The 23,226-nt window shown below is 37.4% G+C and overlaps 1 long non-coding RNA gene across 1 annotated transcript; it reads right to left on the bottom strand.

The window, feature by feature from the left end:
• Positions 1–1,992: 1,992 nt before the first annotated feature.
• LOC126943834 (uncharacterized) lies at positions 1,993–16,252 on the bottom strand. The gene is made up of 3 exons (XR_007721872.1): positions 16,193–16,252; positions 9,071–9,296; positions 1,993–3,209 (listed from the first exon to the last, which is right to left on the bottom strand). It is a non-coding gene; the product is annotated as an uncharacterized LOC126943834 (long non-coding RNA).
• Between the last annotated feature and the right edge of the window lie 6,974 nt (positions 16,253–23,226).

The raw sequence follows: 23,226 nt of genomic DNA on the forward strand, positions 1-23,226 counted from the left end.
TAACAACTATTTATATAGTATTTACCTTGTTTTAGGCATTATAATTCATCTAGAGATGATTTAAAGTATATAATAGGATGTGTGTAGGTTATACGCAAATACTATGCCACTTTATTTCAGAGATTTGAGCATCCACGGATTGTGGTAACCTCAGGGGTTCAGGAGTCAATCTCCTGTGGATATGAAGGGTCAACTGTATATTATAATTAATGGCTGAAATAATGTGAATAAACATTCAAATTTATTTCTTCATATTCTTTTTTGGAATTGAAGGATATAAAAATTAAATAATATTAATATATAAAGATTTAAAGATATCTTGAATTTAATGTTATTAAATTCTCCAAAGTCTAATGCCATGCAAATCATATTTGTATTTATCCTCAATAGTTTTTCTTAACCAGTAGTTTCAATATTTTTAATACTTTTTTCCAGATTTTACACTTTTAATTTAAAAAACATTGTCAGTGCAGACATGACAAAAAACCAGTCCCAAAGTTATAGTTCTTCAGTTTCTGAAATATTAGCATGTTGGTTTCTTTTTGCCATTTTATCATTTTCAGGGCCTAGAGCTCAGATAAATTCTGCTATGTCAACACATATTTATAGATTCAGAATCACAGTACGTGTGATAAAAATTACAAACAAAATTGAAGATGTAACTCTTACTCTAATCAACAGGGAATGTTTTATAGAATAAATTGAACTTGCATTAAAGTCAAAAGGAAGCACGTGTGTATGTATGTCTCAAAGTCAAAAGGAAGCATGTGTGTACATGTGTCTGAGTGCATATGCACACATGCTAAAGGAACAGCGTAAGCCAAGGAACAGAGTCATAGTGAGTACACTTTCAGTGAAGATAAGTAGACTTTTGATTTGAACACAGATTTGATGTTGCTGACTTGAGTTACCTTCGATTATGTAGGTAAAGAGTGATTATTGGAGGCCTCAAATGCCAGTAATAAAGATGCTTTCGTTATGGGTTGCATTGTGACCTCCCAGTTGTACCTGAGACTGATGAATAATAGGGGCTATTACAGAGGATCTAGAGCTTGGGTTCCCATCCTAGCTCAACATTTACCGCTCTTGGCACTCCAAGCTTTTCGTGGTTTTATTTTTATAGTGATACAAGAGTGCCAGGAAGAGAAGGGCACGGTCCCTTTAAATGGTATGGAAAGGAGGAAGAGAAGTGTTGGATAGAGGGGGCCCTACCCCCACGGACCTAGGTGAGGACCGGCACTTCTGCCTTTGCGCCCAAATGTTGCATTTTCCAAGAATGCCCTGGCCCACCACAATCCCATTCTGTGCCTATAAAAACCTGAGACCCTAGCAAGGCAGAGACAGAAGCTTCTGGAAAGGCAGAGGAACACATCAACAGAAAGACAAGTGGCCGGACATTGAGAGGACGTCGAGGGGAACACACCAATGGAAGAGCACATTGGCTGATGCCGGCAAGAGGCCAGGCAGTCGTTTAGCAGGATGAGGTGGAGTTTGGCCTGGGCAGTCTTAGGAGAGAGCCAGGGGCCCACTGAGCAGCCCAACTCCAGAAGAAAACCATCTCCCTTCTGGCTTCCCCATCGATTGAGAGTTACTTCCACTCAACAAAACTTTACAATCATTCTCCAAGCCCACATGTGATCCAATTCTTCCCGTACACCAAGGCAAGAACCCAGAATACAGAAAGCCCTCTGTTCTTGGGATAAGGTAGAGGGTCTAATCCAGCTGGTTAACACAAGCCGCCTATAGACAGCAAACTAAAAGAGTACCTTGTAACACACACCCACTGGGGCTTTAGCTGTAGACACTCACCTCTAGACACTGCTGTGGGGTCAGAGCCCCACAGCCTGCTGGTCTGTATGCTCCCCTAGAGGTTTGAGCAGTGGGGCACTGAAGAAGCGAGCCACGCCCCCATCATCAGTCCTGTGAGGGGGCAAGAGAACTTTTCCTGTTTCAACAGCATGTATCACCCTATCAGATATTGTTACAAAATCATTTGTTCTAATGGTTTTATTAAAATGTTTAAATTTTTAATGATCCTTCCCCCTAGGCAAAATACCTGACTTCCAGGAAAGAACTGTTCTGTGCAACTATTTCTCCCTCATATTTGGCTGGTGCAAAAGTAATCGCGGTTTTGGATAATGAATTTTAAATCATTATAACTAGGCTCAAACACATCTTTATTAATCAAAATAGGAAACATTACAATCAATACATTTTTACCAATGAAAAATAAGTTTGTTTATTCCTGTAGCATAAAAATCCGTGCTTCAGGATTCAATGAACTCTTGGAAAGCACTTTCTGCATTCTACTGGTTCTGGAAGTGTTTTCCTTACAAAAAGTTGTCGAGATGCTTAAAGAAGTGGTAGTCGGTTGGCGAGAGGTCAGGTGAATATGGTGGGTGAGGCAAAACTTCGTAGCCCAGTTTGTTCAACTTCTGAAGCTTTAGTTGTGTGATATGCAGTCATGCATTGTTGTGGAGAATTGGGCCCTTTCTGTTGACCAAAGATGATTGCAAGGTTGAAGTTTTCGGTGCATCTCTTTGAACTGCTGAGCATACTTATCAGATGTAATGGTTTTGCTGGGATTCAGAAAGCAATAGTGGATCAGACCAGCAGCAGACCACCAAACAGTGAACATGACATTTTTTTGGTCCAAATTTGGCTTTGGGAAGTGCTTTGGAGCTTCTTGGTCTAGCCACTGAGCTGGTCATCACTGGTTGTCATATAAAATCTATGTTACATTGGAAGTCACAATCTGATCGAGAAATGATCTGTTGTTGTGTAGAATAAGAGAAGATGACACTTCAAAATGACATTTTTTTTTTTAAATTTTCACTCAGCTCATGAGGCATCCACTTATCCAGCTTTTTCACCTTCCCAATTTACTTCAAATGCTGAACGACTCTAGAATGCTCAATGCTGAGTTCCTTGGCAACTTCTCACACAGTTGTAAGAGGATCAGCTTCCATGCTTGCTCTCAGTTGGTCATTGTCAACTTCCAATAGCCAACTACTATGTTCCTCGTCTTCAAGGCTCTCCTCTCCTTTGCAAAACTTCTTGAACCACCACTGCACTGTACGTTCGTTAGCAGTTCTTGGACCAAATGCGTTGTTGATTTTGAGAGTTGTCTCCACTACTTTACGACCCATTTTGAACTCAAATAAGAAAATCACTCGAGTTTTCTCTCTGTCTAACATCGTTTCCATCATCTAAAATAAACAAAAAATAAACAGCAAGTAATAAGTGATGAGCAAAAAAACATAAAATGAGAAATGCCCATTAAAATGATGTTTAACAAAACCACATTTATTTAAGAATGTATTCCAATATCAAACGCCAAATTCCAAGAATGCAAAAACCACAATTACTTTTGCACTCATACTTAGAACCATGCCTGGGGCACTATAAAAACTCAACAAAAATGTGTTGATTGGATGAATGAATGCCCTTGAACAATTATTTAATTTTTTTTTTTTTTTTTGAGATGAAGCCTGGAGTGCACTCTTGTTGCCCAGGCTGGAGTGCAATGGTGCAGTCTCGGCTCACCGCAACCTCTGCCTCCTGCGTTCCAGCAATTCTCCTGCCTCAGCCTCTTGAGTAGCTGGAATTACAGGCATGCACCCCCATATCTGGCTAATTTTTGTATTTTTAGTAGAGACAGGGTTTCTCCATGTTGATCAGGCTGGTTTCAAACTCCTGACCTCAGGTGATCCGCCTGCCTCGGCCTCCCAAAGTGCCAAGATTACAGGTGTGAGCCACCACGCCTGACCTATTTAATGTATTTCTAACTCACTTTCCTTATATTAATATGGCAGTGATGATGACGATATTAATAATAATCACAATAATACCACATAGTGCTATGATAAGGCTTACACATAGATTCATCTAACACAGTGCTTTTCACGTAAATGCTCAGTATTTTTTATTTATTTATTTATTTTTGAGACAGGATCTGGCTCTGTTGCACAGACTGGAGCTCAGGGGCATGATCTTAGCTCATTGTACCCCCTCCCTCCTGGGCTCAAGCAATCATCTCACCTCAGCCTCCTAAGGAGCTGGAACTATAGGCACATGCCACCACAACTGGTTATCTTTTTAAATTTTTTGCAGAAACAAGGTTTCATCATGTTGTCCAGGCTGGTCTCTAACTCCTGAACTCAAGTGATCTATCTACCTGCCTTAGCCTCCCAAAGTGCTTGGATTACAGGCATGAGCCACTGTGCCTGGCCTATACTTAACAAATTTAGACACTTTTTTTTTCTTGTTGTAGATTCTTGCATTGAGACCAACATAAAAAAAGAAATCTAAAAGAAGTCTCGTAGATTGATTTTAGGATGTCGATTATTTTCAAAACAAGTGAGAAACCCAGGGGTGTAATGAGCACATAGTTCTAGGCTTCAAGAAACAAATCATTTATTTGAAATTAGTCTAAAATGTAAAAGAAAAAATGGAAAAAGATAATGCATGAATTGCAGGATCCAGCACACATTAAAGAGTTTTTTTGGGGAAAATAGATAGATAGATAGATAGATAGATAGATAGATAGATAGATAGATAGATAGAGATATCTATATAGGTATATATCAGTGAGAACGGGACAAGCTAATAAGAGAAGGCTCCATGGGAGAGGAACAGATTTGTACTTGGGGATGAAAAATGGACCTGATCTATATAAATAAAGAGGAAAGGAGCAGACAATGGGAGAGGATGAAGGCAAAGAAGAATGCAGAGTTCAGTTGGAATGACTATGGTATGCCCATATGTTCAGAAGTTGGGGGATGTCAACAAAAACCAAAAAGGGTGGGCCTTTGGGAGAGGATACCGTTGCATATGTGAAAAAACGTATCCTTCAGTAAATCTGGGGGACATTGAAAGTAAGGCAAAAGACTTTTATTTTGTTGTAACAAAAAAACTATAGTTACTGAAATCATTTTGGGTTTAGTGTGTGTGTTGTGCACCCACACACACAATCAAGTGTCACAAAGTCACCGAGGAGTATTAGAATTAAGTAAAGAACCTGGAGTCAGGAAAACTAGATAGCAGACTATTTTTATGTCCTCTATCACATTTGCTCTTTTCCATCTTCGTTACTCTCAGCATAATCATTCTATAACAGAGACATGATTATGCACTTTTCTGCTTAAATTCTGCTCATCTCCCCTAGTTTTCAGGGAGTTACATCCAAACTCCTTAGCAAGTCATTCAAGGTCAGTAGTAAGCTAGGTTCAACATTTTCCCTGCCTCATCTCCTAATAGCTCCTCCAAATCTAAATGAGTTTTATAAACTCTGTCCCCCACACAGACAAACCGAAGTTCTGACTGTCCCTTTAAATAACATAAATAAGCCGGAGGTGGTGGCTATAATCCCAGCACTTTGGGAGGCCGAGGTGGGTGGATCACAAGGTCAGAAGATCGAGACCATCCTGGCTAACACGGTGAAATCCCGTCTCTACTAAAAATACAAAAAAAATTAGCCAGGCGAGGTGGCCGGCGCCTGTAGTCCCAGCTACTCGGGAGGCTGAGGCAAGAGAATCGCCTGAACCCGGGAGGCAGAGCTTGCAGTGAGCCGAGATCGCTCCACTGCACTCCAGCCTGGACGACAGAGCGTGACTCCATCTTAAAAAAATAAATAAATAAATATTTACAGCCTGGAATAGCATTTCTCTTTCTATTATGCCTCATATGACCTTCAGCTCAACTTTCAGACACAGCTCAAATGCTGCCTCTCTTATGAAGCCTTTTCTAACGTTGTCCCACCTCTGTGGTTCTCTGAGCTCTGACTTTTCTCTTCCCATAACAACTTACACATCTTGTACTGATAACATTAAACTTATTTTGATTTTGTGTTTATATTCCTATTTCTCAGATTAAATCATGAGGTTCTTGAAGGTCAAGTGACTTTGTATCTGTAGTGCTTAGCATGGTAATGGCATATGGTAAGGAATTAATACACTAAAAAGCACTAGAAAAACTTACAGTTTGAGTTTTCCTTAACTTACATTAAAACGTAAGCTGCAACTTAAAGTACATTTTAAGCTAAAAAAATGGTGTTGCTACATAGAGCAATAAGGTCATGATTAAAAATGAGACTGTTTTAGAATAGATGGAAAGTTTAGTGTTAACTTCTTAAACTGGATCTGTCAGAAGGTTATTTGAGAGAAAATATTCTGATATGCTTGGAAATACAAGGATGGCTCTTGAGCTAGAGAGTCACACATTGGGCCAGCATATTTTTAGAGATGACCCCTGAAAAACAGAGACGAGCAGTGGACTCTAGAAGAAAGGATATGAAAGGAAACAAACATCTGATTAGGACCTGGGCTTTGTGGCATGATAGGAACAGTGAAATTACTGGATCAGGAAGCAGTGACCAAGAGTAATTAGAGAGGTGGAAGAAGAATTGGCATGGTGTGATACAGAGGCCCTGGGCGAGAACACGTTCAACAAGATCAACACTATCAAATGCCCCCAAGAGATCAAGGGAAATGAAGCTGAGAAATAATCAGAACAAAATTGCTAATTTTAGAGCGAGATTTCAGCAATTTGATTGGTAGAGAAGATGTGGAATTCAGGTAACAAAGGAAGTTGCTGAGTCGGAATCGGTATTTTTGGCTTTTAGTCACGTTTACAACTTCAAAAATGAGAAAAAGAGCATTGCTAAATATGAGTATCCTATCTATAGGGATTTTTTTTTTTTATGATAGTACTGCATTTTAAAGATTGAGTTTTCAATTTCAAGTTAGGTTACAGATAAAATAAAACATCTGGAGTTTGGGAACTCCCAGAATGAGGTTTTATTCCCTCATTGGTCACGTCTGAAGACTCCAGAGCTTAGAATTCCCTTCATAAACCTTACTTTTCTTATGGGTAGTTCTACCCATGGACACATTTTCCTAAGTATAATCTCTAAAAGAGTTAGAATTTGTGAGTGAGCTATGCAGAAGCGTTGATAGCAGCATTTCCCAAGATATGTTCGTTGAAGCACTAGTACATAGTCTGTTAATAGCTGTTATATGAAAAAAAAAAATTACCCTAGTCAAACATAGTTTTGAAATGCAAGTTAAAACAAACCCAGACACTTTCTTACTGCAGAACTCCTCAGAATCTCTTATTAGTGTGCAACTGTGAATATGAAAGAAATATTTAGGGTAGCAGTTGCTTTCAAAACACTTTTCACCAAGATATCATTTTTGTCATGAAACTCACCTTTGGACTTGTTGAGTGGGATGCATTTTATTTAATATTTTCCAGCTCCTTTTATCTCAAAGTAAATGTTCCATGATATTTATATGTTATATAGTGAGCACAAAAAAAATCACTTAATAATAATAATGATGTATACATACAAGAATTGCAAGTCTTTTTTTTCTCTCCTTCCTTCCTTCCTTCCTTCCTTCCTTCCTTCCTTCCTTCCTTCCTTCCTTCCTTCCTTCCTTCCTTCCTCCTCCTTTCCCTCCCTGCCTTCTTTCCCTCCTTCCTTCCTTCCTTCTTCCACAAGAAAGAATTTGAGGCAGGTTCAGAGTAGAGTGAAAGCAAATTTATTAGAGAAGTAAAGAAACAAAAAAATGGCTGCTCCATAGGCAGAGCAGCAGTATGGGCTGATTGACTGAGTATACTTAGAGTTATTTCTTGATTATATGCTAAACAAGGGGTGGATTATTCACGAATTTTCTGGGAAAGAGACAGGCAATTTCCAAAACTGAGGGTTCCTCTTGCTTTTAGACCATACAGGATAACTTCCGGATGTTGGCGTGTAGACTGTCATGGTCTGGTGGGAGTGTCTTTTTGCATGCTAATGCATTATTAGCATAAAATGAGCAGTGATGATGACCAGAGGTCACTTTCGAGGCCATCTTGGTTTTGGGTTTTGGTGGAATTTGGCCAGCTTCTTTACCACATCCTGTTTTATCAACAGGGTCTTTGTAACCTGTATCTTGTGCTGACTTCCTGTCTCATACTTTGATTAAGTATGCCTGACCTCCTGGGAATGCAGCCCAGTAGGTCTCAGCCTTATTTTACTCAGCCCCTATTCAAGAGGAAGTCACTCTGGTATGGACACCTATCTCCCTCCCTCCCTCCCTCCCTTCCTCCCTTCCTCCCTTCCTTCCTTCCTTCCTTCCTTCCTTCCTTCCTTCCTTCCTTCCTTCCTTCCTTCCTTCCTTCCTTCCCTTTCCTTCCTTCCTTTCATATTCTCTCTAATTAGGAGACTGTCTCAATGAACTTTTTAATTTTCATTTAAAATAAAGAACTTATACTAACGAATTAGATTTCTACTATAACTATATGCTGAAAAAATTATAAAGTAACTCTCAGGAAACATCATTAACAAAATCTGTGGGACTGGGATATCTAAATTTCCTCTTTTCCAGTTTGTTAGCTCTAGCATTTTGGGGCTCTAAATTTCTTTGAAAACATGTGAGGGTTTGAAGTACTGGCATGCATAAAATTCTTTAGTAAAACAGGAATATTGAATATGCTTTTAACTTTAACACTAAGCATTTCTATGATTGCCTCACACTTTTTTTTATTGGTATTGACTGCAGTGGATTCATGAGGAGGACATATGTTCTTAGCAAAGACATATAGGACGATTCTGCGTTACATCATCACCACCCACCTTCATTTAAGCTCTGGAAAAAGACAAGCTCTTCCAAATGTTTCCAATTTTTATTCTGCTTTACTCTCACACAGATACTTCTCCGGAATGTTCTTATCTCATCCACCATGATTTCTTTGTCCCCCAGCTTTGTTCCTCTGCCCTTCACGAAGTTATGCGATCAGCACGTCTCACTGCAGCCTCTGGATACATGTTCCCTGCATTGTGTCCCACACCCCTTCTCTTGTTTTTGTGGCAGTTTCCCCAGTGCCCAGAAGCTGTCACCTTGTTTCATATCAGAGTCACTTATGCTTTCCCTATTTCTGATTCACAGCTTTTACCTACCTTGCAGTGCTTTTCTGGAACATGTTTGGCCCCCCCAGGTTTGTTAAAGCCACAAAGAAACACCAACGTTATCTATCTGAATGATTCTGATTGTTTTCTAAAAAGCATTTGCTTTGTGAAACCTACCTTTTCAGATTCCAAGGTAAATTGGTGCCTTGGAATCCTGCATTCCTGTGGTCTAAAATGCTTCTTGATATGCAAGTGCAGCAGGAAGATGTGCGCACAGAAATGCCTGGGTAGAACTATGACCAGCGGCTGTGTGCTGTGAGGGAACTTCAACCATAGTTCAGGTGACAAGAAGCCCTTACATGAAATAAGCCCCTCTGCTGTTACCTTGCTCCTACTGTCCTCCCTAGAAACAAAAATAAAGGACAACTCCTTCCATAAATAGACAACTACTTCAGATGGAGTTAGTCAGATGAAAGTCACAAGATGACGCAAAATGCCTATTTCACAGGCATAAAATACTCTTAGTGATTGAGATATAAAAGAGTCAACTTTAAGTGTTTCATTAAAATCACTGCAAATACTATGCATGACAATTTACCAAGAACTCATGAAGCTGCTTGTTTAATAAATGAAGCTCATCTATAGTAAATGGCTTGGTACAACCAAAGTGGCTCTAATCAAATTGGGGACAGATGAGTTCTGTACATGCAGCTTATTTCATTAATTTACTGCTGTTTAGGGTTCATAGGCAATGGCCAATTGATATTATTTGTGACAACACTAAATAAAATAAGTAAAGGAAAATAAGTTGCATGATGTATTGCAGAGATAAATCACACCCCGGCAAGTGGGGAGCTGAAACCCTCCAGCAGAAGCACTTAGCACACTTCATTTGATTCCCATTCGTCAGCCTCAGTGCCGGTGGCTCAAAAAGAATGCAAAGGTAAATGAACACCAAAATACGATTTACAGTACTGGAAAACAGTCCTACCCAAATAAATCAAGGTTCCACTTCATTTCAGGCATTGGTTTATTCATAATACAGGGCTTTTACAATCAAGTCCTGCCAATTGTAAACAAACCACAACAAAACACACACCTGCACGAAGAGATAGGCATGATACTATGTGTGCATAGAGAACTAAAGAGGTTTAAAAATAACTACAGCTATTCGGCAGATTGAAAAAGGAAACGGGCAGCACATTTTAAAAGACCTCGTTAGTTTGAGCAGTAATGTTGTTGCAGTCTGCTTACATGATTAGGACAGGAGAAGCCACATCCACTTTTAGAATTTATAGATTTAAAAATGTTCAACCAGACTGCTTCTGTACATAGCTTTGTTAAAACTCCTGGGAAGACTATCGTAAAGTTCTGTTCTTATTCAAGATTTTAAGAATTGTTCTGGATTAGAGATAAAAGAAGAGAGAGAGGAATAAGTGAATAGGAGAATCTATTAAATGAGGTGTCTTCTAAAATAACTTAGTTTCGTTTTCATTCTAGGCTCCATAGACTGTAACTGCCACCTTGCTACTGGGGAGCTTTTCATCTGATGTAAACCAAAGATAACAAAGGAGGAAACTGAAGGGGTTCTGTCATAAACATCTCTCTTCAGCTAAATATAGGTGATTGCATATTGCAAACATAATTCTATGTTGATTTCTTTTTATTAACAATAAACCTAAAAAAAAAAAAGAAATACTCAGTTGAAAGCAAAAAAACAAAAGGAAAACCTTAAAATTACAGTATTTTAGAACTGGAGAGAACTTCCTTACAGATCATTTAGAAGTCTAATTACCAAATTCTGCAAAAATAATCTTAGGATTTAAAAAAGATGAGTAAGCCAAGGTCACAACATTGGTTAACGACAGAGCCAAGCTCCAGCTCAAGGACTTCAAAATCTTTAAAAAGTTTGTGCACAAATATGTTGAAATCTTTATATCCTACAGTTCTCTGTGATATGCAAAATACACAGATAAACGTTTTATGTTCTTACATACCCTGTGTATGTGCACGAGTGTGTGCACACGTGTGTATATAATGGATTTTTTTACACATATATGTATGTCATGGATTTTTTTTTTAATTTTAGGTTTTCTGATTTTCTTATAGACTTACAGCAATATTTTATTTGGTTTCATTATATTCAAGCAATTTTTCCAAGAAGCATTTAGTGTGGTTTCCAACATGAAAGTGTTCTCCCTGAGGTTATTGTTGCACTTAAATGGCTTTTGTTTTCCTGCCTTCTTATTTGTGTCCTAAGAAAGACATACTGGACTGACTGGTTGTCTACTTAGTGCCATGTCTCCAAAGGTTGCACATACACTGTGTTTCCTCTTACAAGCCTACAAAGCAACTGCCTAGAGAAGCATTGAAAACCAAGTGCAAAGTCTTTTTTATTAAAATATCTTTCCTGGGAGATAATGTAGCACTTTTAGTATTTGTATTGCAGATACTGCTTATATTATTGGAAGTTAATATTTTATCCCTAGTTGCAGAGGTATTACAAATTACCAAACCTACACAACCATGCTGCCTGAAGTTAAGATTATACATTGCTGAGGTTTAAATAGGTGTTTGCCTAACAGCATCATTCTCCATAGAAAACGAGTTTTCAGAAGGAAAGCAGAAACAGTTGGGTTTTCATTCTATTACCATTGAAATTGTACTTCTTTTTGTTAATGATTGAATAAATCAGAATTTCAGTGGTGTATTCTCAGCATTTTCTTCTATTTATTCCATCTGTTAGGGGAAAGCACCAGCATCTTGAGAAATAACCCACTTTATAGTCAAAAAGTATAGTCTGCAAATTTAAGCTGTTTATTGTGGGATAAAAATAACTGTAAAACAAACAAGCTCTCCTTGAATATTTGTGCCCCTGGTTGGAGAGCTCTTCCATTCCCTTGAAGGCTTTTGGCTATAAAACACCCTGAAAAACAATTTCTCGCAGTCCTAGCTCGTATGTAGGAAGCTGTTTCTCTCATTCTGATTAACTTGACTGCAGGTTTGCTTGGGGATTAAATAAACTAGCTAACTTCCAAAACCCTTTTGAAGGAGGGAAGGTCTCTTCTACCTTTTGTCTATTTCAGTGTCAGCCCTTGACACCCAGGCAGGAAGATGGGGATGGGGTCGGGGAGCGGTTTAACTTGGTGGGAATTGAACACAGAAATAAAACCCAAAAGAACATGGAGACTTTCTGGAGCACTGCTGGGAAATAGGATTGCAGCCTACCCCTCCTGGTTCGTGTTTTCTCTACCTGTTACAAGTCATTTATTTTTATCACACCTTTAATGAAAGTGACCTATAGAAAGGGCTTTTATCTGGGCTGTGGTGAACTAAGACAATAAAAAGGAACTTAGAATTATAGTGGTTTAGTTAACCATCAAGGAAATAAGAGAAGTTAAGTTTTCATAAGTAATTTCTCAAATGAATGTTCTAAACAAAATAGTAGCATGTATGAGAGGAAGAAAATCTAATTGATCATTGTCTCTAACTATAATTGATTCACCAAATATGCATTCAATCTTGAGCCATGTGTAAGCTTCACTTCTTTGTCTTTTCAGAGGTCAAATGCTACCATTACTATAAATATCTATACATCAAGGTTTACAGGTTAGTAACTTAATATATTCTATTGACCTAGGTTAAATATTCTCCCCAAATTTGCTATGTTTAAACATATCAGTATTTTGAATGACAGAGGGGCTGGCATAACAATTTTGTTTTCTTTCTTCTATTTATCTGATACTAAAGCTTCATGGGGATTGCTAAGTTTTTCTTCCAAACATGCTTGTAGGTTATTTCCTTGTTTGGCAAGGGAATGAAATTTACCATCACTTGGGAAAATTCTGAAGTCAAGCTGTGAAACTGAACAAAATTTTCATCGGCAAAAATTGAGTTTGAAAAACATGTGTTTCCCCTTTGGTAACAGGAGGATGCAAGGTAGATAGGAAGCCGAATCGGAGAGTTTAAGCCTTCATTATTCTTTCCTGTGTAACCATTCAGCAGCAAGGAAGAGAAAGAAAAGAATGCCAGCTGCAATGCCCAAAGCAAAATCTTTATGAGACTGAGTGATGGAACTCGGAGAAGCAAACCAGGTGTCCACTCCTTGATCTTAACACACAACATTTGTATACACAGAAGAAAAGGAAAGCCAAGCCAAGAAGGACAGATCCCTGGGGAACATGGAGAAAGAAAGTACAGTGAGGAATCTTAAGAGGCTGTGGGTCCTTGTAGTGTGTTCACACAGGCATGCTGAACAATAAGTCCAAGATTATATTTTCATAAAGGAAATAGTATAATTGGCTATTTCCTAAAGTCACCTAAGTCCAGCCCAAATGATAAGTTTTCAGGGATAACAATAGCTTAAGTTTTTATAGCACTTTATATTATCTTGTTTGATCTTATCTGATCTGCACAACAAGTCTGTAAGACAGGTTACAATTATTCAAGAAGAACTTAATCCTAGAGAGGTCAAATCACTTTCCCATAAGCCAGAATCAGGCAGGCAGTCTGTTGCTATAATTTCTTGTATGAAATTTTACTGAATCAAGCAGATTTACATTAAAAAGTAAAAGTCACAGCCACATTATTCTCAGAATAAATATGAAAGAGTTATCTACCTTGCAATGAAGGAAACATCTTTTATAAGAATCGATATTATGAACTTAAAGTAAGATATAGAATATCAGAGTGAGTGCTGTTTCTGGTGACGCACCCTTAGGGTCAGTTTAGTCCATCCTAGTTACATAAATATAATGTAACTTTCATGTTCCATTGCTCAAATGTACCATTCATGACTATCTTTTTACTCCTGGTTACTGACATTAGACTATAGACCTTACTCTTACATAAGAGAGAAAATCAACAATATCGCCATCATTACCATAGAAAACATTTAGTGTGGCCTCAATCTGTGCACCTGTTGTTGTTTTGCAAAGTGAGTTATTAGACGTGGTTCTTGTCCACTGGGATCTTAAAGACAAAGGAAAGGACATACAGACAACTGAACAAGCAATGAGACTTGTACACAGGCACATATGTGCCAGCTCCTATTTGCATATGGAAATGTCGACTTTGTAGATTCAAGTTAATGATGTTTTGCTTTTGTCAATCCATTATGAATTGTCAGCTATTAAAATCTGGCCCCAAGTGATATCTCAGCACAGTGACGTGCCTTATCCTGCTGTTCTGTTGTGTAGGTTAAGATCTCAATGTTCCTATCAAGCTTCAGGGAATTCTTAGCTTGTAAAGACTTTGCATTCAGGGTCACTGGTGTTTCAAGAAACAGCTTAGCCAAACGTCAATTTTTTTTTCTTAAATTTTTAAAAAGTTAGTTTAACAATTAGAAAGCCAAATCATCTGCTGACTTCTTCTCAGAAAATAGAATTTAGAAGAACTTTATGAATTGAAAATGAAGCTTAAAACACTTTCTATTTTGAACTCTGATAAACTTGAGACAAAATACAGCTTTCCTTTTTTTCGGTTCTCAGCACTATGAGAAGCCTTATTTCTATCTTAGGAATCCTCAAATCATTAAAAATATGTTATGCTTCATGGCATCATTTGATGCATAAATATGGATGGGAGTAAGAAAATAGAAAGATCGCCAATCTTCACCTCTAAAAACTTGTTTTTGATATGGTACCTATGCACAACAATGGACTAGATGCTATACATAATCACATTTAATATTCACAATCGTTGTGGGGAATAGAAACTATTTTACCATACCACACCCTCCCTTTTACCAATGAGAAAATGCTAAATGAGTTGATCGAGGCCGCACAAAGAGTAAGAATTACCAACAAAGTTCAAACCACAATTTTTCTGACTCCAAAACTCATAGATTTAATCTGTACCTATCTACTTTATATAATAATTCTAAAAGGATGCATGTCTTTAACTTCTTTCTTTCAGAGAGGGTATGACTTTTTGGTATGCATTGAATATTGAGTACCCTAAGGGAAGAGAGTACCATAAGCCTTTCGTGTCTTCTCAGCCTCATCTCTTCCACCAGTCGGCTGTACCATATAGTCCAGCATAGGTTCTGGCCGAGCTCACACAGGTGAACCTGACAGTGTCTTTCTTAGGCTCCACAAGGCCTCCCTGATGCTGCTGCAAGGCATGTCTGTGCCAGTCACACAACTTGGTTGTGTGGGGAAGTTCACGTCCATTAGGTCACGCTTGACAATTGGAGAGCCAGCGCCCACAGCAAAAAAAAAAAAAAAAAAAAAAAAAAAAAAGAAAAAGAAATATCCCTTTTATCTTCCAGGTGAACAATTCTGAAATACATTTCATAAGCCTCCTTAGAAAGTCTGGCAGGATGGAACACCATTTGCCTATATGGTGGCTGATGCATTCATTTTTGGTTTGGCTTTCCCTCCTGCATTTCATGCTCTCTGTCATTCCTGTCCCTTGGGTTCCTGTCCCTAATAAATGGTCCTCATGCAAGCTCTTTTTCTAGGTTATGCATTCAGAGTACTTCAAGCTAAGACACAGGTAATTTGCTTTATTAATTATTATATGCCCATCTTCTAGTAATATATCTGATAGAGTATATATATAATCAATGATGATAAAACTGAAATTTTTTCTTGTATTTTTACATCACCTAAAATGTGCTTGGGTTAAAGGGAGTTAAGAAATTTTTTTTTTTTTTTTCACAGTTGAGAATCTGTAATGATGCTTACTTGTTGCCATGGATGTGTTGCCTTGGAAGCTGAGGAATTGGACGGGGTTGAATCCATTCTGGTCATTTCTAGGGGTGTTAAATGAGCACACACATCCAGAAAAAGTAACTTCCATTTCCCTTGATGCTAAGATCAATGTAATCAGTGCTATTATTTTCTAATTGTAAAAGCCATATTCCTATTACTGAAATTTGTAATACAGTTTTTATCACTCATTCCTTTTTCCCCCTAGTACAACGTGAATACTGTAATAAATTCCTTGCTTTTTCAAATATGGATAATTGTTTTTAAGCAACAGGATAGCTCATACTCTAAATTGAAATAAGCCCATCTTATTGATTCGTATCCAATTTGTCATCAGATAGATATCAGCCTTTAAAAATAGAATCATAACTAGGATTAATTCAAACAATTTCAGAAGATCTTGTAAGGGAAGCCAAACAGTGAAAAACTGTTGAAATTGAACCCCTTCTCTCTGTTATTTGCTGATCAACGTTTTCAACGCCTGTGGGCTTTCTAGCAATAAAGTGTTCTGGTGTCAAGGATTACAACTGGGCTCCCTTCAAGAGCAGTAAATTCACTTAAAAATATGTAAATGTGTTTCACTTACCACTGACCTGGAGGTAAAAAGTTCTATATCAAATTACTCACAGCCTGAGATACCCATTCTCCTATTCTGATTCTAATTAAAAAGGGCTGAGAAACAAGCTATGTAAGAATGTTCATTTATAGTACAGTAAAAAAGTAGGGAAGATTTACTAAGTGTTACTCGCTACACAAAGCTGCAACTACAGCAAACCGGGAGGAAAGGAGACTTCAATGTTTCTTCCAAATAGAACATACTTTTCCAATTAAAAAAAAAAATTCACCACCATAATCCAAGAACCTGTCACTTTCTGCCGATCTTTTTTGAAAGCTTCCTAATTGGATTCCCTGAGTCTTGGAGTTTCCTTCATGGGTTTTCACACCGCTGGAGTAACCATTCTGAACATTGTGATGCACATGATATTCCTATGCCCTCAAATTGGCAAGGATCCACCATTGCCCGGGGTAGATCATTCCAACTTTTTCATGCAAGTATTCTAGCTATCTTCCAAACTTCCATCTCACAACTGATACGGCTGCTAGGAGAGGCAAAAACAAATTCTTCACTGGCAATGAAATGCCTTCTAAGTACATTGTGGCATGATGGTCAATCTCATTTCATTTATTTTCCTGGTCTGCTGGCAACTGTGAGGCCAGGAAACATCTTTCATACTGTCTTTTTTACAGACACCAGGCACTCAAACAACCTTTTATTCATTTGAATGAGAATTGTATTTCATTCAATTGGGTATTGTTTAGATGCTGTCCTACATAATTTACCTTTAAGATACAGTAGGTTTGATGAACAAACCAACATATTTCAAACTTAATTACTGTGAGAAACTACAATAATTAGGGACAAGTGGAGAAACTGAGGGCTGAGTGCTCTCTGACTTAAGGCCACACATATGGTTGTGCGGATGATACACGTCAAAACTCTGGAAGCCTCAGCTACATTATAGTGGATGTGAATAACGCCCCCGCCCTCAGAAGAGTTTCAGGCAACACTTGCTGAGCCATACGTGGCAGCCATGCTGACCTTTACTAGCCTTGTAGATTTGGACAAGTTCTTTAACCTCCTAATTTATGAATAGGCAACAGTGTGCTTCCTTAAAGGATTGTTGAGGATAAAATTACATATTATTTCTTCATAGCATTGTTTACAATTATGAATTTGGTTAGTGTCTAACACTGGAATATGTACCTTTCATGAATGTAGGGAGCATGTCTATTTTTGCTTATCACAAGAGTGATAAGTATAACGTGCCAGCTGTTGAAAAATATTTGTTAAGGAATGAATAAATGTCAATTAAATTATACAGAGTACCTGGCACATAACTGGAGCTAAGTAAATGTTGGTGCCTTCTTATCCCCCTTCTACTGTAATTAAAGATAAAAAGTGTCTAGGGAGATACCAACAGCATTAAAATTGTTTACCACTTAAATCTATCTCTATGCTTCTTTAGCATTATAAGAAAATAAGAATATGGGATTAAATATCTCAATGATCAAAACAAGAAGTGCTGCACCTTCAAATCATTGTCTCTGAAATTGATTAGATCTGATTTTGTGATTATGCTCCTAGCCAAGTAACTGAGCATGTCCGAATTCTTTTGTAATTAATAACACCTGTAGCCATTAGCTACCTTACAAATTGACGTAACAATAAATACAACATTTTGCCACTGTGGCAGATATTTCCAAACTGTGGCTTCATAGAACTCCAAGGACTTGCAAGTTGAGTAATACAAGCAACTATATCACCAATATTTTAAAAGGCTTTTATGTTTCCCCACTTTATTAAAAAACAAAGCAAGGCAAAATACAACAGAATAAAACGTGAATAACATGCATTCATATAATTTTTATATATTTCCTCTTAAAAGTTTTGTTCTCCTTCAATCTTTGTTGCTTTTTATTACTTATCTACAATATATAAATTCTGGGACAGTAACTAATGCATGGTAAGATAATATATCTAGTTACATAAAATCAGATATATTGATGTCTCCTTTTAGAGTGTGATGACTTTAATGCTTTTCCATCATCTGCACAGGTTGAGAAGCATTGTGCTACCAAAATGAACCACGTGTTTATAATTGCAATTACAAATGCCTTTTATTTTGAATATACAACTAGCCAGGTTATTCAGGGAGTGAGCTCATGAAGATTATGATTAGGTTAAAGAGACAAACCATATGAGACACAAGATAAATACCCAACAGTAAAATCAGTAATATTAAATATGCCTGAGCTGCAGGGAATTCTATCAGAATTTAGCAAAATAAGGTAGCACTGTAGGGCAGGGTAACCAGGAAAGCTTTGAAGTTTGCTAAGAAGTTAGAAGAGCAAGGGAAGGTAGTTCAGCTGAGGGGAACAGCAAGACCCACCATTTTGAATTATCAAGGATCTTCTCAGCTTCTTAATGCTTGAAGGGCTTTTTCTTTCTCAGGTGTGTATTCCATTTATATGAGGTATTAAAGTTTTTGGTGTGTGTAGATTTTTCCCTTCATTACTGTATAGTGCAAGTTTTGTGAAGGCAGTATCTTTTTTAAAATTTATTTTTCTCTCCTACAAGCTAACCTCATGTCTCAAAATAGTGACCAGCTGATGATAAATCTAGAATTGTATGAAAGTTAGAACTCAGGCTTAAAAATGAAGATTATCGTTTGCAGTTCTGCTTTTAATATTTACCTCTGTAAGTTTAGACAAATTATTTAACTCCTATGAGCCTCAGTTTTTTAAGCAATGCAAGAAAGATAATAGAACCAACCTCGTAAAATTATTGATGTACATAAAGTGCTTAGCAGTCGGGTACAAAGTAGATTTTTTTTTTGCATTATTTAAATGAAATTTATTTATTTATTTATTTATTTATTTATTTATTTATTTGAGACGGAGTCTCGCTCTGTTCCCCAGGCTGGAGTGCGGTGGCGCGATCTCGGCTCACTGCAAGCTCCGCCTCCCGAGTTCACGCCATTCTCCTGCCTCAGCCTCCTGAGTAGCTGGGACTACAGGCGCCCGCCACCGCGCCCGGCTAATTTTTTTTGTATTTTTAGTAGAGAGGAAGTTTCACCGTGGTCTCGATCTCCTGACCTTGTGATCTGCCCGCCTCGGCCCCCCAAAGTGCTGGGATTACAGGCGTGAGCCACCGCGCCCAGCCCTTAAATGAAATTTTAAATGAATGGATTAACAAACAGATGCATAAAATGTATAGAAATTAATAATAAAAAGAATGACCACTTTATCCATTAAATGATAAAAATGACAAAACCTGGTAAAAATATCTCCTAAAAAGGAAATCAGATGGCAAGAACTTCAACAATTCCTCATATAAACAAGGCAGAGAAAAAGATATCAAAATAACCAATGTTAACTACATTTACTATGATTTTGTAAAATAATGTTAGAAGACAAAAATATCATAGGAAAATAGCATTGAGCTAGGGGATGGGGAGAAAAGCCTATCAGAAAATGTTAAGTAAGATAATAGAATATACAAAATGATAGAATAATACTCAAGAGGGTTTTCAATTTCCCTTTGACTGGAGCGATAATGGAATTGCAAAGGCAAAGCCTATGATGCTGGAGGTGGTAGAGAGCTGTCTTTTTCATGCATTTATGGAGCAGCCAGTAAATTTAGAGGCTGTTTTGGAGTAAGTCGGTTAAACCAACTATGATGAATGAGACTGAATTGGGCAAACAGCTAGGGTTTAATGCTCACCATATCAATTCTTGGCTGGTGAAACCAGGCTTTTAAAGATTTTAGATTTGTTTAAAACCAGACTTTGAAGAGATATGTAAGACCAAATGTGATTGAAGTAAGTGTCTGTCAACAAAATTCAACACTGGAAATGTGTGAAGTTTTTAAGGATCACCGGAAAGGGTTATATCAGCGTACTCTCCTACCAACCCTTTTCCACTTCTTGCATTTTGGTTTAAATTAAATGGAAGTTACACAATGGGAAATCAATATTTTGTTGTTCCAAACACTGCATTCACCTTGGGGGCACAACATTCATGTAATTCTAGCGGGAAATACTTTTGAAGGGGAGTTGAGAACAGCTAGAAAAACGTTGAGACTGATCAAAAAGAGTAACCTCCTAGTACAGTGTTGTCTTTCTAAGTGAAAGTCAAAAAATTTGAAAAACAGAGGCCCTTATTGAAGCTGACACTGTATGGCTTTAATTTATGTCTTAAGCCTGAGAAAATTTCTTCCTTAAAGCCATACATGCACACAAGACTTATAAGAATGAAACATTTTAATAGGAAGCTGTATTCCAGTCTGTAGGTCAAATTCCAGGTGTTATCCAAAGTCATTGACTAATTCCCCTCCACCATCCCAGTGTGTGTTACACTTCCAGAGCTTCCCCAGGCATTGCTGAAAAACAAAGATATGTATAAAATAAATTAGAGTATTTAGTTTCTAAAATAGTAATCAAGTCCAGGGATACCATCTTCAAATTGTTTAATTAATTCTGTTAAGGCATCCATTTCCAAAATATTTTTTATTTATTTGTTCATATTTTCATTTATTCAATCAATCCACAGTTATTTCTTGAGTGATTTCTATACCCTTACTGCTCTCATCAGACTATACTCAAAATTTCACATAGAAAAACATTGCTTTGAATCCTGTTTAATTTTCAATAGTACCTTCTGAAAACGAAATATCTATGAAAGAGCATATTATTAGTAGATACTTGTCATTCATAATAGCTTGTTCTGAGTGAGTAGGCAAAGAAGCAAAGCCTTTCTTTGAGCATTCATGCTAACCATGACTGCATAGGATGGATTTTTGGATAAGATATTATGATTAGATGGTTGGATAGCAAGAAGATTGCCAAATGTTATTATTTGCTCAAGGATGTTGAGGTTCATGTATCACTGGATTCCCAAGGCTCTATGGGCAAAGTACACTAGAAGCCAAGGCACACATTTTAGTTATGGCTCAGGTATCTGTCCCATATCTGTGCTTAGCATACTGTGTGGGGGCTGAGTTGAGTCGTATAATGTTCTCGAAGACCCATCTCCCTTTTACAAGGACTGGTCTTGATGCTGCCTTGAAAATTCTGCCCCTTATGTTCTTTACTTGACTTCATCTAGTTTCTATTTTTGATACATGGGTGGGAAGTGATTCCAAATCCTAACATCTGAACTGGCCACATAAGCCATGACAAATATAGAAGTGGAAAACAAACGAGGTTATAAGGACCTATTATAATGACCTCATCTCATAAAAATCTTCCCACATCAGCATAGCAGTGTGTATTTTAAGAATTCTAATTTGTCTTTGTTTTCTTAACAGGGCTCCTTCTTCATAGGCTGGGGGTGTATACAGAGAGGATAATGGCATTAAACCAGCAAGGAAGTGTCGCTCTCCAGGATAGAATGTGTGATTAGATGAGAAACTGAAACTCACAGAGGTAAAAATAGCTTGGCTGTAGTTACACAACTAACCAGTTATTGATACCATAGACTCTGGTTTGACTGAGCCCAAAGCCTCACTCTTTGCACTATAAAACTTTATAGAAAGGGCTTAGTGGCTACTCTTTGCTAATTTTAAGGGTGAATTTCTAAAGTCTCTTAAGGATAGCATAATCAGATTATTCCATAGCTTATGTTAATTTATAGCATTGCTCCACATTCTAGAATGTAGGTAATCATAATGGTAATCTGTATAACCTCCAATGTTCAGTACTCATATAAAGTACCAGTTATTCAAGTAACAGCATTACATGAATGATTTCATTTCAATCCTGGAGGTGAAATATTATTACCTCCCACCCTGTCTTAAAGAACATTGAAGTTCACAGAAAAGAAATAACGTATTTAAAGTCCTTTAAGTGTTAGACCCAGGACTGATTCCTGTTCAGGAGCTCTCCTGCACTAATTAGTCACTTTTTAGCCAGTTTGACATACCCCTCTAGTTGGTCAGCAGTTTATATGACATTAAAAGTCTTTCAAAAATTCCAAAAAGACCAAAGATCTAAATTACCAAATATCAAAAAGATCTAAATTATGAAAAATTCCACAAAATTTAGTAAAAGCAAGAGGAGGTAATCTAATAATCAGACTTCCAATTATATACACAAAGCTCATTTCAAGACAAATAGAAGAACAAACTTCAAATATTATTCTACTGATATGGTGTGACTGTGTGTCCCCACCCATATCTCATGTTGAATTGTAATTCCCAATTGTGGGGGAGGGACCTGGTGAGAGGTGATTGGAGCATAGGGCCAGATTTCCCCCTTGCTATTTTTGTGATAGTGAGTTCTCATGAGATCTGGTTGTTTAATAGTGTATAGTGTATAGCACTTCCCCCTTCTCTTTATCTCTCTCTCCTGTCACCATGTGAAGATGTGCTTGCTTCCCCTTTGCCTTTCCGCCATGATTGTAAGTTTTCTGAAGCCTCCTTAGCCATGCTTCCCGTATAGCCAGTGAAATTGTTAGTCAATTAAACGTCCTTTCTTCATAAATTACCTGGTCTCAGGTAGCTCTTTCTAGCAGTGTGAGAATGGACTGATGTATCTGTTATTTGCCACTAGAATATTGGGCACTGTACTACACATGGGAGAAACAGTGGTGAACAAAGTAAATACTTTCATGAAGTTTTCTGTCAGTGAGATTCAGTGTACACATGTGAAAGACATAAGAATTATGTAACATACCATAGTAATTAAGAAGAATGAGATATATCTATAAATATCAACAAACATAAATTTCAAAAATATGTTGTTTACAACAAAATGGTATAATATTTCTGTAAATTAAAAACATACATAGTGCAATACTACATTATTATTAATGTAGTTTGTGTGTGTGTGTGTTTAAGTATTAAGAATGAATTTTAAGTGTGTAAATCAAACTCATGACAGTGGTTCTCTTACATCAGGGCTGGAAACAAATAGGACTAGGAATAGAGATCAAAGTAGCCCCCACACAGAAGAAAACACTGGAAGGAAATGAAATTAAATGTTAATTCTAGGTTGTGGATCATTTTGTTATAGTCTTTGTGATGGTTAATTTTAGGTAGCAAGGTGACTGGATTAAGCG

Source organism: Macaca thibetana, chromosome 1 (assembly GCF_024542745.1).
Source record: "Macaca thibetana thibetana isolate TM-01 chromosome 1, ASM2454274v1, whole genome shotgun sequence".
NCBI lineage: Eukaryota > Metazoa > Chordata > Mammalia > Primates > Cercopithecidae > Macaca > Macaca thibetana.